Source organism: Macrosteles quadrilineatus, unplaced genomic scaffold, assembly GCF_028750875.1.
Source record: "Macrosteles quadrilineatus isolate MER2022 unplaced genomic scaffold, UCM_ALF_1.0 Scaffold_4__1_contigs__length_99947679, whole genome shotgun sequence".
Classification (NCBI taxonomy): Eukaryota; Metazoa; Arthropoda; class Insecta; order Hemiptera; family Cicadellidae; genus Macrosteles; species Macrosteles quadrilineatus.
In genome coordinates this window covers 10,303,363-10,313,474 of record NW_026542597.1, presented here as the reverse complement: position 1 = coordinate 10,313,474, position 10,112 = coordinate 10,303,363, and the positions used below count along the sequence as shown (strand labels likewise).

General features: G+C 33.9%; 1 pseudogene; it reads right to left on the bottom strand.

The window, feature by feature from the left end:
* Positions 1-400: 400 nt before the first annotated feature.
* Positions 401-7,028, bottom strand: LOC128991753 (protein takeout-like; annotated as a pseudogene).
* Between the last annotated feature and the right edge of the window lie 3,084 nt (positions 7,029-10,112).

Here is a 10,112-nt window from a genome sequence, read left to right as displayed (position 1 = left end):
CAAAATCGTAGAGCATTTTACCGCAAAAGATTATACAACAAAGCTGAACAAAAAGTCTTGAGGAAAAGTCAAAGGCGCTGAGGGATTAGGATGGTCTGGAGGTGTCCCCACCTCTTAATTAGCCTTTTCTTGGCCACTCTGGGTTTTCTACTTACTGAGCTCAATGCATAGTTGGTAAAACTGTTGCACTTCACCATACATTGTAATAAATGTCGTTGTTTTTGTTACCTCTATCAAATAACAAGAACATTGAGACCAAACACAAAGTAATTGTGATGCCGTTCAGTTTTCTATTTATTTCAAAATAAAAGACGGTTAATAATAATGTAAGTTTAGGATATTGTGAATGCTCATTGGCACTCTAAAAGTTCAATTTATCTGAGCAAGAAAACCAGTCAAGTAAACTTACTAATATAAATATTTAATACAAATTCTATACCTAAATATGTACAAAAACACCAAAACAATCTCTACTGCAATGGGAAGAGTTCATCGTACGTGAAGTTCCTTGTAACTTTCTTGGCGATGTCTAGCAGAACGTTGGATACAACTCGCTCCACTATCGGCCTCAGCGCATTCATGAACTCCCGTTTGTTTTCATTCAGAGCTGTGTTAACTGCCCTTCCTGAAATTAAATATAGATACAAAATAGTATGTTACATGATTTTAGGATTGGTAAGTAGACAACATTAATTATTCTGCTCATAGTGGTAACAAATTTAATTTACTGTAAACTAATTGTTACCCACGGGCTTCACCCCGTTTGACTTAATAAGTAATTAATAAAATTATTAATCTAATAACTGTCTTAAAAAACATGATATTCGGAAGGTGGAAGGGCATTTCATTATTCGTTTTGCCTCATAGACAATTTGTGATTTTTATTAAAATGGGCCATTTGCGCACGGATCCCCTCGTTTTTACAACTATAGGGGTTTCTCTGTAACACCTCTTTTCATTTGTTCTACTTAACCAATTTTTACAATTAAGGTGTTACTAGTGTACCTGTTGCTCGAATTCGAGCAATTGCGAAGCATTTACAGGCGACTCAAAGATTATGGAAATACTCACGATCTACACAACAGTTAGATATAATCAAAATCTTTTGTAAATATCTTATCTTTTTTCAAAAAGTTGATCTTGTTTTTTTAGTGTTTTTAGTGAGAAAAAAAAACATTATTTCTATTTCTTTTACTTGGTTGTGTTCTATGACTTTTTCTATGTTTCCATTGTTTGCAAATCGGTTATTTAAATGATTGCTCAAGAAATGTAGCACAGTGTTAATTCAGTTTTATTTTTAGCCTATATAAATATAATTGTCCAAGATTTCTCGCTCTTTTCCATTGTAATAATTACACCAACCCAAGTTTCGTCTACAGATGCAATTTGCCAAAGAATATCACCTACAGAAACCAACCCATACAATAGATATAAGTTAACTCCATAAGAAATAATTTTAAAAGTTACTGTGATATTAGGATTTTCCATTGATTTGGTAATAGAACATTATATTGCAAAACATGACACGATGCAGAAGAAAATCAATTTGAAAATCAGAAAAATCCATTGCAAATACTGTACTTCATTTTGAAAAATTCAATAAATCACTATTTAAATATTAACAGCTGTTGCATTAAAAAGTAGTGTAGAATTATGCATATGGTCGTAATGTAAACAAATCTGAAGAGGCAATTTTAAAGGCTTCTGGAGCAGAGCCCCAAGGGAATTTACCTCTTTCCTTTTTTGATGGCTCATCTACAGACCAAGACCTTTCTTTAGAGACCCCTACCAAGTTTCTACGCCCAGCCGTTCTCTCAAATTAGCTGTGACAAAAACCCCGTTTTCCTCCATAAGAATAACATGGGATGGGAATTTAAAGGCCACGGGGGCAGAGCCCCAAGGGAATTCACCATGTTTCTCTTTTGATGGCTCATCTACAGACCAAGACCTTTCTTTAGACACCTCTACCGAGTTTCTATGCCCAGCCGTTCTCTCAAAATAGCTGTGACAAAGAAAAACAGTTTCAAATTAATATATAGATTTTAAAGCTCAGAGATAAACTCAGAGACAAATTGTAGGACCATTTCTTTTCTTCTAGGGATTTGCCCCCCTAGCCTTTAATTTATTCCAGGTACCGCTGAATCACTTGTTTTAATTGATTTTTTTTTAGTATAACAGCTTTTTACCTTCAGTTGAATTTGTAACATACAGTTAGTAAATTAGAGATTAAACTGTTTATGGAGTTGACATTTTAATAGGCTACTTTAAATTGTAGCTTGATTCAAGTAGGTATATCACTCTTTATAATATAGATATACAATCTACATAATTTTATCTTTTGTAAAATAGTAGTGTTAATAATATAATAATAATTGTCGTAAACCAACACTCATACTATTTTTATATGATGTTAATTTTTCAACTTCGTATTTTATAATAAAATGGGGAGGCATAATGAGTATTTGGCCACAAATGGGAGATGAGTGAGAGCCTCTGTATGTATATATTTTACAAACAAACGTAAGGTCCTACTGTCTATAACATACCTATTGATGTGGCTTTTATCCTGAGAAAATTCAGTAAGCTTTCTGTGTTGACCACGGACACAGTTATTTTTTAAACTTGATCGTTTAACTTTTAAATTGATCAAGCTACAATGATCTGGCCTTACAGAAACAAAATCACAATCCAATACAGGTACTGTAACTCTAACCATTGACTCAAACGCAGCAAACCTGCAGACTAAGCAAATTTCCATTTGCCTGATTGGATTTACACTAAAATGTCTCCTTAAAAATATCACATTCATTCCTTATTTAAATATAATTACTTTAACCAGTACTTAGGTTTGCTGCAACAGGGAGGGTAAAGGTGTTTCTTTTATTGTAAAATGTTAATAGTTGAGTAAGAAATAAATGTATTTCCCAAATTTGATCAAAAACAAACAAAATACAACAGTTTACCTACTAACCTACTTATTCTCCACATGAATAGTATGAGAATTTTAAATTTACAGTTTTTTGGAATTTTCTCCGTAACTATTAGGCGCATAATAACGCTTCATTATACTAAATTATTTGTTTTTTTAAGATATACAAAATAGATCGGAAAGAAACTGCTAAACTTGATGTTTTTTGGGTAAAAAATGAGAAAAAAAATGTTTACCCCATACAAACCCCCCCATAAGCTCCTGTTCCCATAGTCCGATCTTGCTGGTTCGTGAACTCGTTCGAATAAATGTAGGTTTACAGGTTTATACCAAATTTCATCAAAATCGGATCATTTTGCTCGAGTTATCGTGCTAATGGACACATATATATATGAATTTGAACGGATGGTGTTTTTGGCCTCTAGGGACCTCAAAACGAAAAAGTAAATAGGTCCCGGGTCCAGTTCTTACCACGAGTACTGCGGTAATAGCTTATTCGCTATATGGGAAATTGGCTAAAGCCAACAAAACTTGTACAATTAGTGACTCACCAAACACCAACTCCTCCCAAACTTACCTCAAAATTAAATATTATAGTAACGAGACTGCTAAAAACTCTACACTACTAATGATTGTGCTAAAAATTTATTTTAAAAAACCTCTTTATGCCGAGTCTTTGTGGCTTACCGAGGTCTTTATTTCCGTTGAAGAGATTCTCCAAATGTACATTGTAATTGCTAATGTCCAAATCCAGCTTGAGGTCGGTAAAGTCGATGTAAGTGTCCCCGTCTCGTTTTACTTTCTTGCCTTTCAACACAGCATTGCCAACCACATCCGCTGAAAATGCAAGATATCACTGATTCAGGAACACTGAACAATTTGACTTTATCTCATTCAATATTGTTAAATTACATTAGTGACCAAACAATTCCAAATACAACACCTAAACTGTGTGGGATGATGAGGGATTTTGTATTTGTCCACTGTAAAGCATGAATAGAAGACTAATACATTGTTTTTATTCCGACATGTTTAAAATTGAAATATTTGTATAAACCCCTGAACCCCTGATAATAACACAAAAATGTTGCAGTGATAGCATATCAAAATATAATCCCAGCTTATGTACATTCAACAAATTTTACAAGTCAATTTTTAAAAATGTTTTGCAATATATATTTGGTTGTGGAGAAGGGCCTTTTCTACGACCCCTAGAGAGTGATAAGGAGGGGTCCCAAAAGATACTCTGGTGGGTGCTCATATATATACATTTTAAGATAAGTTTTTATCAATGTTATAGTTTTTTACAATGTTGTTTAGTTACTTTCATAAAAAGGATTTCCAACTGTTGAACGAGTAACAAGGAGATAAAGGGCAAAATACACTGTGTGTCTTTAATTAAATGTTACAGTGCTCTAGTTTTGTTTAGTAGGTTTAACAACCAATTCAATAGGTAAAAGAGGTAAGTACCAATTCAATACGTTTGTGAAGGTACATGAACTGATATGTTTGTGAAGGTACATGGACTGATATGTTTGTGAAGGTACATGGACTGATTTGTTTGTGAAGGTATGGACTGATATGTTTGTGAAGGTACATGGACTTGTATGTTTGTGAAGGTACATGGACTGGATATGTTTGTGAAGGTACATGGACTTGTATGTTTGTGAAGGTACATGGACTTGTATGTTTGTGAAGGTACATGGACTGATATGTTTGTGAAGGTACATGGACTGATATGTTTGTGAAGGTACATGGACTGATATGTTTGTGAAGATACATGGACTTATATGTTTGTGAAGGTACATGGACTGATATTTTTGTGAAGGTACATGGACTTGTATGTTTGTGAAGGTACATGGACTGATATGTTTGTGAAGGTACATGGACTGATATGTTTGTGAAGGTACATGGACTGATGTGTTTGTGAAGGTACATGGACTTATATGTTTGTGAAGGTACATGGACTGATATGTTTGTGAAGGTACATGGACTTATATGTTTGTGAAGGTACATGGACTGATATGTTTGTGAAGGTACATGGACTTATATGTTTGTGAAGGTACATGGACTGATATTTTTGTGAAGGTACATGGACTGATATGTTTGTGAAGGTACATGGACTTGTATGTTTGTGAAGGTACATGGACTGATATGTTTGTGAAGGTACATGGACTGATATGTTTGTGAAGGTACATGGACTGATATGTTTGTGAAGGTATGGACTGATATGTTTGTGAAGGTACATGGACTGATATGTTTGTGAAGGTACATGGACTGATATGTTTGTGAAGGTACATGGACTTGTATGTTTGTGAAGGTACATGGACTGATATGTTTGTGAAGGTCCATGGACTGATATGTTTGTGAAGGTACATGGACTGATATGTTTGTGAAGGTACATGGACTGATGTGTTTGTGATCACAATCACAATCCATTATACAAAACCTAGTTGTAATGCATGATACATTTTACTTAACTGTTCATATTTTGTAGCTGATAGTATTATTGATGAAGTTCGGTATACTTACTAGCGTTGGCTTTGATTGGACCTTTCCCCTTCAGAGGTAAAACCAAGATACGTGCGTTCACATCATATTGTGCACTAAATGTCATGTAGGGAATCTTGATCCCAATGTAGAATTTTGTGTTGTTTAAGTCGGCTCTGAAAACATCACCATATTAAAATTGTGTTGGGTCTACAGTAGGGGAAGTAAACTTCAATTTCTGAGCACTCAGATGCTTCATTGTGGGAGAGCATAACTGTATAGTGGCTAGAAGTACTGTATGGACTCATCAAAGGGCAGCATCAAATATAATAAAGTCTTACATCTATGCGATAATTTTGAGTTTCTAAGTTCCGTCTTAGGCTTAGTTTATTAGCTGGTAGCAGTTATATAAAGGTTTTCTAGTCAAAAGAAGTAGCTTTACACATTACAATTTAAAGTATTCTAGGTAATTTGTTTTACTGAGTAGCAGTTAAAAGAGCCCGAGGTGGGAGAGCCCTTAGGAGTTGTAAGATCCTGAATAAAAGCACTGTTCAGGCACGAAAAATTTCCCTGGCATACATTGCGATTTGCATTTACCATGTAAAGATTTTCCAACTCTCTAAGCCATTCTTTAAGAAGAACTGGAAATATTGGAATGAATACAATTTTAAAATAAATAAAAAACATCAACAATATTTCACGAATTTTTAATTTATGAAGCCTTTTTAGCTAGGCATAATCAGACACATCACAAAACTGAAGATTATGTTTATGTTTTCAATAAGTTTGTGATGTGTCTGAAACACATAGCTGGCAAAGGCCTCATAAAATTAAAAATTTGTGAAATATTGGTTTTTTTTTATTTTCTAAGCCGTATCAGGGGCCCATTTCATAATAAACTACAAGTTACAAGTTACAACTTGTAACTTGTAATTTCCATTAGATTTGCATTGGGCGATCAGCTGATTTCCTAATAATAGTTGTACTTTATTATGAAATGGGCCCCAGGTGTATCAATGAAATAATAAATACAACTACAGAATTAAAAACAATATGTAGATTAGTTTTTAGCAAATTCCCCTATAGAGAATACACTATTATCGTAGATGACATGGTAAGACTTACACTCAAGGCCGATTTAATTTTGTTTTATGTCCCCAAAGGCCAAAAAACACCATTTGTCAATTTGTTTCCTAACATGGTTCTCTTCTATCTTAACTTACATACAGAGTTTCAAAAAGATCGGTCGGAACAATCCAAAGATAAAAATGTTTATATGTAAAACATACAATCTGGCAGATATATGGTTAACAACGTGATTTTGGAAAAAGTCTCTTTCTTGATTTTCTCTTTATTTTTCATCCATAGAAACATTTCCCATAGTTTGGCTAGTTACGTACAGGACACACCCTGTATAAACAGCTGATCTTTGAACATGCTTACTTGAGCCTGGTGACCTTAAAGTTGCTAGCTCCCCGGACAGTGACATTGGTGCCTATAGCCCGGACTCCACCCCCGCGGGATATCTCTATCACAGGCAGAACTAGAGCTCTAGACCAGGGACATCCAGCTCCGGTATACCTAGGACATTCATATATCTTTGTAACATCGTTTGACATTTAGGTTAGTTTAAATTACAATGAAGTATAACATAAACTATGATTTCCATGATCTTGAAGACAAACACTACATACTTTGACTTGAGGGCTCAACTGTGTCACAGGCACTATAATCGTGATGGGAATGTCCCCAATAGTCCCTTAGATAGCACGAACTCGTCATAATTAATTAATTTTATACAAATAATAGGTTATTATTACATTTTGAGAAAGCCACATCACAGTCACAGTTCATCTAAACGCAACCATACAAACAGTTCTACGGTAATTCGGTTGTAGAATATTGTCCAAAGTGATTTTATTGTTGGTTAGTTGGTTGTTTGAATGGTGAAGCAAGCTTTATTTTAAACATTCATTAGCGTCGTGCAAAATCAACCGGTATTTAACTGAATAATCTTTAACTACAAAAGGTAAACTGTTGTCAAATCCACGTATCATTCAGTACAGTACAGTATATGGATTTAAGCGACAACAGTATCTTCAGTATTTATAGGTCTACATTAGTGTCAAATTCGTGATTTATTTTCTCGAGTTAAGTATGACATTGTTACTGTGCCTATTAAATACTGAATTTTAACTTCAGACCTACTTTTAACAAATATACTTAATTTTTTGAAGGGATTGCCGATTGCCGTTTCTTGTTATGTGATTTTCAAGCCAGTTATCTATAATATTAAAACGAAAGTGGGTTTTTTTATTTCACGATTCGGAATGAACCACTCGACGGATTTTCATGATTTTTGTGTTGAAAGAAAGATAATTTTGAGAACTAGGGAATGTCGAAGCCATAATTTTAGTTTAGGGTCCCAGTTTTTTCGAAATTAAGTTTTAATTTTTAAAAAGTCTAGCAGCCGACGCTAAGATTCTACTAAACTAGCTTTTGGTATAAAATAATTTGCTTAACATAACAGCTGTAAACATTCAGCTTTTGTGTCATAAATTGAGCATTTGAATAAAAATGTAAAGACATACATAGGGTTGACTTATTTATACTATGTGTAATGCTAAACGTTCAATTCTTCTGTAAGAGGATGACAGATTAATTAAATATACATAGTAAAATACTAGGATGTTCCAATTATTTTTTAAAGCAATCTTTGTAATCTTCGATTTGTTTTAGAGCAATATAATTTGTTTTAACTAACAGCTGGTTAAATATAAACTATTGAACTATGAGGTTATTTTATTTACTTTTATTTTGTCATTGATTATAGGAAATAAGTAAGATTACAGTAGTAGAGATATTTGGACCACAGTTTAAACCACAGTTTTAACTAAAATTAATTAAACACAGTACAAATCGAGGCTCTGTACACGAGTCTTAATAAGAAAGGATAAATGCAAATTATTTTACTGCCCCACTTTTCAAGGAAAGATTATGAAAATACCAATGTTTACATGTTTAATTCTTCACGGTAGCTTTTTGTTTACAATTATGTTTGTCTGATTTAACTTTGTTTGGATTAGGCCCGGAAATATTGATGTTATAAAAAGAAGATCAAGAATAATCAGGAATCACGATTTTAAATTACCACCACAACCTCAGCCGGGGAAAAAATAAAAAAGATGGATGCCATAGATTTAACACAACGTCAACATTGACCTAGGATACTGCAATTAGACAAACCATCCTTTTATGAAGTCGTGTCCAGTTGTGGTTACGTTTAGGGGGCGCCTATATCACTTTTATTTCAACTATGAATATATTGTAGTTTAAATTAACTAATATGGGAAATTACGATGTACGTTTTATTCAATGAGGGAGGGTAATTATCAAGGATAGAACTGATAACGGTATGGTTAATAAACATTGACAATTACGTCATTAGCTTTACTAGCGTGTTTACTTTTTATATTCCTGCTACATGTGACCAGTTTTTTTTCTTCAAATGAATGTTATTTGAACCAAACAGCTGTTTCAAAACAAACTGTTATTGTTTTTACTTTTCTTTGTTTACACTTATTTATTTAGCAATCAATGCAGTGAAATTGATAAAAAGGATAGGTGTGACGATTAGTTTTGATGTTAGGACACCAAGTTAAATTATGTGTACTGTGAATTTTATTGGATATTATCGTTTTATTTTAGGTCGTTTCTATTCAGACCTACTGGAAATTGTGAATAGTAGTTGTACTTTGGTGATAATAATTATGGAAGAGGCAGGTATGCTACGGAAGGTGGTATCGTCGACTAGGTCTATACACTTCTCAATTGACTATCACTCTCTCTATCGTATGCTACTTAAAATCAGTGTGCGTCTGTGGGAATCGGCTGCAAATCTCACTTCAACGCTTTTCACATCGTAAAAATTGCAGAATTGCTGTTTTATTGTACAATTACCGTAAATTCATATCGTATAGGCCTATGATGGAATAAAAACATATTTGGTCACACAACATTTGTTTACAAGATGATTTTTCACATTAAAACTACAAGAAACTTTGCCTTTATTTGTGTAAACTAGCTGATCTGAATTGTACACGGTTTTAACTGACTACTGAACCTCCCCGTACGTAGGACGGGCTAACACCTCGTATTATTAAAAAAGAATTGAGTTTAAACTTGGTGTTACATCAAGATCTTGGTGTGTTGATGTAAGTGTGACTTAAATTACTATACAGTATAAACTTGTTTTCTTTACAAATCTAACGTTGACATGACAAATGTGTTCAACAACCTAACAACCAAACGAAGTAAATGATCGCGTGTCGACTGAAATATCACATTGGTATTATGTGACGTTTACCCTACTTTATCAATAACCTAACATTTTTGCGCGTACACAGTATATGAATAGCTTTGAACAACCTAATATCTTTCATGTGTGTTTGTTCTTCTAGGTCCCTACTACCGTGTAGGTTTGGCAATGTTTTGCCGTGGGTGGAATTTATGTAGTTGGCTTAAGAATAATGTCCTTTAATGGATTTACATCATGTCATGATTAGCGATCTTATAGATGACAGGACCCAGCTTATACAAACAACACCTTGCCGTGAGACGACCTTTTCATGTTGCAAACTGTAAGAGGTGTTACAACTTTCAACGCCGATGGCAGACGGAAACTTGAGAGGTA